Source organism: Rana temporaria, unplaced genomic scaffold, assembly GCF_905171775.1.
Source record: "Rana temporaria unplaced genomic scaffold, aRanTem1.1, whole genome shotgun sequence".
Classification (NCBI taxonomy): Eukaryota; Metazoa; Chordata; class Amphibia; order Anura; family Ranidae; genus Rana; species Rana temporaria.
Window position 1 is genome coordinate 25,477 of NW_024404739.1, and position 7,848 is coordinate 33,324.

Sequence of the window (7,848 nt, forward strand, 5' to 3'; positions counted from 1 at the left end):
TCATTATATACTACGTACCCCAATATACAGGAGAGGGGGCTCATTATATACTATGTACCCCAATATACAGGGGAGGGGGGCTCATTATATACTATACACCCCAATATACAGGAGAGGGGGCTCATTATATACTATGTACCCCAATATACAGGAGAGGGGGCTCATTATATACTATACACCCCGATATACAGGAGAGGGGGGCTCATTATACGTGTGTTATATACTACGTACCCCAATATACAGGAGAGGGGGGGCTCATTATATACTATACACCCCAATATACAGGAGAGGGGGGCTCATTATATACTATGTACCCCAATATACAGGAGAGGGGGCTCATTATATACTATGTACCCCAATATACAGGAGAGGGGGGCTCATTATATACTATACACCCCAATATACAGGAGAGGGGGCTCATTATATACTATACACCCCGATATACAGGAGAGGGGGGCTCATTATATACTATACACCCCAATATACAGGGGAGGGGGGCTCATTATATACTATGTACCCCAATATACAGGAGGGGGGGGCTCATTATATACTATACACCCCAATATACAGGGGAGGGGGGCTCATTATATACTATGTACCCCAATATACAGGAGGGGGGGGCTCATTATATACTATACACCCCAATATACAGGAGAGGGGGCTCATTATATACTATGTACCCCAATATACAGGAGAGGGGGCTCATTATATACTATACACCCCAATATACAGGAGAGGGGGCTCATTATATACTATACACCCCAATACACAGGAGGGGGGCTCATTATATACTATACACCCCAATATACAGGGGAGGGGGGCTCATTATATACTATGTACCCCAATATACAGGAGGGGGGGGGGCTCATTATATACTATACACCCCAATATACAGGGGAGGGGGGCTCATTATATACTATGTACCCCAATATACAGGAGGGGGGGCTCATTATATACTATACACCCCAATATACAGGAGAGGGGCTCATTATATACTATACACCCCAATATACAGGAGAGGGGGGCTCATTATATACTACACACCCCAATATACAGGAGAGGGGGCTCATTATATACTATACACCCCAATATACAGGAGAGGGGGGCTCATTATATACTATACACCCCAATATACAGGAGAGGGGCTCATTATATACTATACACCCCAATATACAGGAGAGGGGGGCTCATTATATACTATACACCCCAATATACAGGAGAGGGGGGGCTCATTATATACTATGTACCCCGATATACAGGAGAGGGGGCTCATTATATACTATACACCCCAATATACAGGAGAGGGGCTCATTATATACTATACACCCCAATATACAGGAGAGGGGGGCTCATTATATACTACACACCCCAATATACAGGAGAGGGGGCTCATTATATACTATACACCCCAATATACAGGAGAGGGGCTCATTATATACTATACACCCCAATATACAGGAGAGGGGGCTCATTATATACTATACACCCCAATATACAGGAGAGGGGGGGCTCATTATATACTCTGTACCCCGATATACAGGAGAGGGGGCTCATTATATACTATACACCCCAATATACAGGAGAGGGGGGCTCATTATATACTATACACCCCGATATACAGGAGGGGGGGCTCATTATATACTATACACCCCAATATACAGGAGAGGGGGCTCATTATATACTATACACCCCAATATACAGGAGAGGGGGGCTCATTATATACTATACACCCCAATATACAGGAGAGGGGGGCTCATTATATACTATACACCCCAATATACAGGAGAGGGGGGCTCATTATATACTATGTACCCCAATATACAGGAGAGGGGGGCTCATTATATACTATGTACCCCAATATACAGGAGAGGGGGCTCATTATATACTATACACCCCAATATACAGGAGAGGGGGGCTCATTATATACTATACACCCCAATATACAGGAGAGGGGGGCTCATTATATACTATACACCCCAATATACAGGAGAGGGGGGCTCATTATATACTATACACCCCAATATACAGGAGAGGGGGCTCATTATATACTATACACCCCAATATACAGGAGAGGGGGGCCCATTATACGTGTGCTATATACTACGTACCCCAATATATAGGAGAGGGGGGGCTCATTATACGTGTGCTATATACTACGTACCCCAATATATAGGAGAGGGGGGGCTCATTATATACTATACACCCCAATATATAGGAGAGGGGGGCTCATTATATACTATACACCCCGATATACAGGACAGGGGGCTCATTATATACTATACACCCCAATATACAGGAGAGGGGGCTCATTCTATACAACGTACCCCGATATACAGGACAGGGGGCTCATTATATACTATACAAAAATGAGAATCACGATTCTTTTGCTTAGAATGAAGATCACGGTGCTTTTGTAAGCATGCATTTTTATTTTTGTGATTTTTTTTTTTTTTATTTACACACACATTATGGGCCAGATTCACGTAGTTCGGCGCATCTTTGCGGCGGCGTAACGTATATGATTTACGAGTGCTGTATTCTCAAAGCACTTGCTCCGTAAGTTGCGGTGGCGTAGCGTAAATCGGCCAACGTAAGCCCGCCTAATTCAAATTTGGAACAGGGGGGCGTGTTTTATGTAAATGTTCTGTGACCCGACGTGATTGACGTTTTTCACGAACGGCGCATGCGCCGTCCGTGGAAATCTCCCAGTGTGCGTCTGTGGACATGTGTGGTCATGTGTGGTCGTGTGTGGACATGTGTGGTCGTGTGTGGACATGTGTGGTCGTGTGTGGTCATGTGTGGTTGTGTGTGGTCATGTGTGGACATGTGTGGTCGTGTGTGGACATGTGTGGTCGTGTGTGGACATGTGTGGTCGTGTGTGGTCATGTGTGGTTGTGTGTGGTCATGTGTGGTCATGTGTGGTCGTGTGTGGACATGTGTGGTCGTGTGTGGACATGTGTGGTCGTGTGTGGTCATGTGTGGTTGTGTGTGGTCATGTGTGGTCATGTGTGGTCGTGTGTGGTCATGTGTGGTCGTGTGTGGTCGTGTGTGGTCATGTGTGGTCATGTGTGGACGTGTGTGGTCGTGTGTGGTCATGTGTGGTCGTGTGTGGTCGTGTGTGGTCATGTGTGGTCATGTGTGGACATGTGTGGTCGTGTGTGGACATGTGTGGTCATGTGTGGACGTGTGTGGTCATGTGTGGTCGTGTGTGGTCATGTGTGGTCGTGTGTGGTCGTGTGTGGTCGTGTGTGGTCGTGTGTGGTCATGTGTGGTCATGTGTGGTCGTGTGTGGTCGTGTGTGGTCGTGTGTGGTCATGTGTGGACGTGTGTGGTCATGTGTGGTCGTGTGTGGTCGTGTGTGGTCATGTGTGGACATGTGTGGACGTGTGTGGACATGTGTGGTCGTGTGTGGTCGTGTGTGGTCGTGTGTGGTCATGTGTGGTCGTGTGTGGTCGTGTGTGGTCGTGTGTGGTCGTGTGTGGTCATGTGTGGACGTGTGTGGTCGTGTGTGGTCGTGTGTGGTCGTGTGTGGTCGTGTGTGGTCGTGTGTGGTCATGTGTGGTCGTGTGTGGTCGTGTGTGGTCGTGTGTGGTCGTGTGTGGTCATGTGTGGACATGTGTGGTCGTGTGTGGTCATGTGTGGTCGTGTGTGGTCGTGTGTGGTCGTGTGTGGTCGTGTGTGGTCATGTGTGGACATGTGTGGTCGTGTGTGGTCGTGTGTGGACGTGTGTGGTCATGTGTGGTCATGTGTGGACGTGTGTGGACATGTGTGGACGTGTGTGGACATGTGTGGTCGTGTGTGGTCATGTGTGGTCGTGTGTGGACATGTGTGGTCGTGTGTGGTCATGTGTGGACATGTGTGGTCGTGTGTGGTCGTGTGTGGACGTGTGTGGTCATGTGTGGTCGTGTGTGGTCGTGTGTGGTCGTGTGTGGTCGTGTGTGGACATGTGTGGTCGTGTGTGGATGTGTGTGGTCATGTGTGGTCGTGTGTGGTCATGTGTGGTTGTGTGTGGACATGTGTGGTCCAGCGACAGAGACAATTTCCTCCATTTGAAGGTAGAGAGCCGGGATGATCTTCTGGGTGAAGTATTGGCAGTTTGGTAGCTTCTCGGCCTTTTGGCTAAGATCAAGTGTAGTCATACCTCCTGCTCCTTGGACTTTGACCGATACCTCTGCCCGTTGTACCATACCTCCTGCTCCTTGGACTTTGACCGATACCTCTGCCCGTTGCACCATACCTCCTGCTCCTTGGACTTTGACTGATACCTCTGCCCGTTGCACCATACCTCCTGCTCCTTGGACTTTGACCGATACCTCTGCCCGTTGTACCATACCTCCTGCTCCTTGGACTTTGACCGATACCTCTGCCCGTTGCACCATACCTCCTGCTCCTTGGACTTTGACTGATACCTCTGCCCGTTGTACCATACCTCCTGCTCCTTGAACTTTGACTGATACCTCTGCCCATTGTACCATACCTCCTGCTCCTTGAACTTTGACTGATACCTCTGCCCGTTGAATAGAACTAAGTGAGTAAATTAACGATTCTGTTGTTTTTCTCCCACCTTTCTCTGTGTGTTTTTATGAAAATGCTCAATGTGTACCAGCTACCAAAGTTTTGTAAAATGATGTACCGGGCGATGTTCGCCTAGGATGTGTGTTTCTTGTATTGTCTGTTTTGTATGTACAAAAATTTCAAAATAAAAATTTACCTTTAAAAAAAGATCAAGTGTAGTATCTGTTCTTATCAGTTTTCGGCGGAGCACTGAAGCACCTCTTTAGTAGAGGGTGGATGTAATCCAATGATGTGATAGGCACCTGGAAGGATGGTTTCAGCAGGGGCTATGCCGGGCTACCCGACAGTACTGGGGGCAGGCCACTAGTCGAGTCTGAACCATCTGGAAGGGTGCTCCTGATGGACGGAGAGGCATGAGATCTTAGCGGAAGGCCGGGGCCCTGGCCTTCTGGCCTGGATTTGATGCGGTCCCTGACCTGCCAGTCTCTCGAGAGGGAAAGGCTGTCTCACCCTACTGTTAAGGGGAGACCAATAGGGTGGTGAGTACCTCTTGGGTATAATTAGGTAGAGAGCGAAGGAGGCGAAGGGGGAGTTTTTTTTGGTTGAGCTCTCCCCAAGCTTCTGGAACTCTTGGTCCTTCCTGGTGTGGAAGGGGGCCGTGACTGTCCGGGCCGGTGGTCTGGGTCCATTGAAAAGCCTGTGGAGATTGTGCCCCTGGAGTGGCAGTCCAGGGGTGCCATACATTGCACGGAGTGTGTGAGGGGCACTCAACGTGTGGCACCTTTTTGGTCACTTATCTCCACACACACTTTTTTAGCACCTGCCTCTAGGGCCGGGCCTTTTGGCTAGGACCAGAGGAATTTTTGTTTCCTGGCCGGAGGGCCGGCCAATGTATTGCACATTGGTCACTTTCCTCACTTTCCCATCTTCCTTCTCCCCACTTTCCTTTTTTATTTTCCCCGTGTGTGTCTAGTTTGTCACTTTTTTTTGTTTGGTGCTTGCACTTTATGTGTGATTAGTAGGGTGCTGGTCCTCGGGCCAGCCCTGAACGTCTTGGGAGTAGGTGGACATGGCCTTCTGGCTTGGTTCTCCTGCTCTCATGGGGTCTCCCTTCGGGGGGGGGGAGCCTCACTGTTGGGCTCGTGCTGGCATCGGCTGCATGGACCACTGATACCTCAGTCCCTGTCAGGAGCCTTGCGCCCCGGGGGATCAGGGTCAGGCCCTCTTCGGAGGGCCAATTGACGTATGCACCCGTCACAGGTTTTTGTTGCACCTCCTTATGTGTGTGCACTTTTTCCCTGCACCGGGTGGAGTTTTTGGGTTGTGTTTTGCACGCCACAGGCTTTTCAATAGAAAAAAAAAAATTTGGCAGTTTGGTACCACGCTGGGGCAGCCTATCCCATGAATTGGCGCAAGGGGCTGTCTCCACTAGTTGGTATTTGAGCCGTTGTATCACGAGCTTAGCAGGCATGGAGACGCTGGCTGTGCCTCTGCAACATTTTATTTGTTGGTGACAGGAAGCGAGAAAAGGAAACGTGATGAGTCGGCCTCGGTGCTGCTTCCTCTGGTCTCATGAATAACAGTTCCCAGGTGGGTGAGGGGCTTCCGGGGAGGTGACAGATCTCAGCACTACTGATGGCCACACAGCTCAAGGAGAAGCCGTCTAAAGTGAGGAAGAGTTGGTGGAGGAAGAATTGGTGGAGGAAGAATTGGTGGAGGAAGAGTTGGTGGAGGAAGAGTTGGTGGAGGAAGAGTTGGTGGAGGAAGAGTTGGTGGAGGAAGAGTTGGTGGAGGAAGAGTTGGTGGAGGAAGAATTGGTGGAGGAAGAGTTGGTGGAGGAAGAATTGGTGGAGGAAGAGTTGGTGGAGGAAGAGTTGGTGGAGGAAGAGTTGGTGGAGGAAGAGTTGGTGGGGGAAGAATTGGTGGAGGAAGAATTGGTGGAGGAAGAGTTGGTGGAGGAAGAGTTGGTGGAGGAAGAGTTGGTGGAGGAAGAGTTGGTGGAGGAAGAGTTGGTGGAGGAAGAGTTGGTGGAGGAAGAGTTGGTGGAGGAAGAATTGGTGGAGGAAGAGTTGGTGGAGGAAGAATTGGTGGAGGAAGAGTTGGTGGAGGAAGAGTTGGTGGAGGAAGAGTTGGTGGGGGAAGAGTTGGTGGGGGAAGAATTGGTGGAGGAAGAATTGGTGGAGGAAGAGTTGGTGGAGGAAGAGTTGGTGGAGGAAGAGTTGGTGTGGAGGAAGAGTTGGTGGAGGAAGAGTTGGTGGAGGAAGAGTTGGTGGAGGAGGAATTGGTGTGGAGGAAGAGTTGGTGGAGGAAGAGTTGGTGGAGGAAGAGTTGGTGGAGGAAGAGTTGGTGGAGGAAGAGTTGGTGGAGGAAGAGTTGGTGGAGGAAGAATTGGTGGAGGAAGAGTTGGTGGAGGAAGAATTGGTGGAGGAAGAGTTGGTGGAGGAAGAGTTGGTGGAGGAAGAGTTGGTGGGGGAAGAGTTGGTGGGGGAAGAATTGGTGGAGGAAGAATTGGTGGAGGAAGAGTTGGTGGAGGAAGAGTTGGTGGAGGAAGAGTTGGTGTGGAGGAAGAGTTGGTGGAGGAAGAGTTGGTGGAGGAAGAGTTGGTGGAGGAAGAGTTGGTGGAGGAAGAGTTGGTGGAGGAGGAATTGGTGTGGAGGAAGAGTTGGTGGAGGAAGAGTTGGTGGAGGAAGAGTTGGTGGGGAAGAGTTGGTGGAGGAAGAGTTGGTGGAGGAAGAGTTGGTGGAGGAAGAGTTGGTGGAGGAAGAATTGGTGGAGGAAGAATTGGTGGGGGAAGAGTTGGTGGAGGAAGAATTGGTGGAGGAAGAGTTGGTGGAGGAAGAATTGGTGGAGGAAGAATTGGTGGAGGAAGAGTTGGTGGGGGAAGAGTTGGTGGGGGAAGAGTTGGTGGAGGAAGAGTTGGTGGAGGAAGAGTTGGTGGAGGAAGAGTTGGTGGAGGAAGAGTTGGTGGAGGAAGAATTGGTGGGGGAAGAGTTGGTGGAGGAAGAGTTGGTGGAGGAAGAGTTGGTGGAGGAAGAGTTGGTGGAGGAAGAGTTGGTGGAGGAAGAGTTGGTGGGGGAAGAGTTGGTGGAGGAAGAATTGGTGGAGGAAGAATTGGTGGAGGAAGAGTTGGTGGAGGAAGAATTGGTGGAGGAAGAGTTGGTGGAGGAAGAGTTGGTGGAGGAAGAGTTGGTGGAGGAAGAATTGGTGGAGGAAGAATTGGTGGAGGAAGAGTTGGTGGAGGAAGAATTGGTGGAGGAAGAGTTGGTGGAGGAAGAATTGGTGGAGGAAGAATTGGTGGAGGAAGAATTGGTGGAGGAAGAGTTGGTGGAGGAA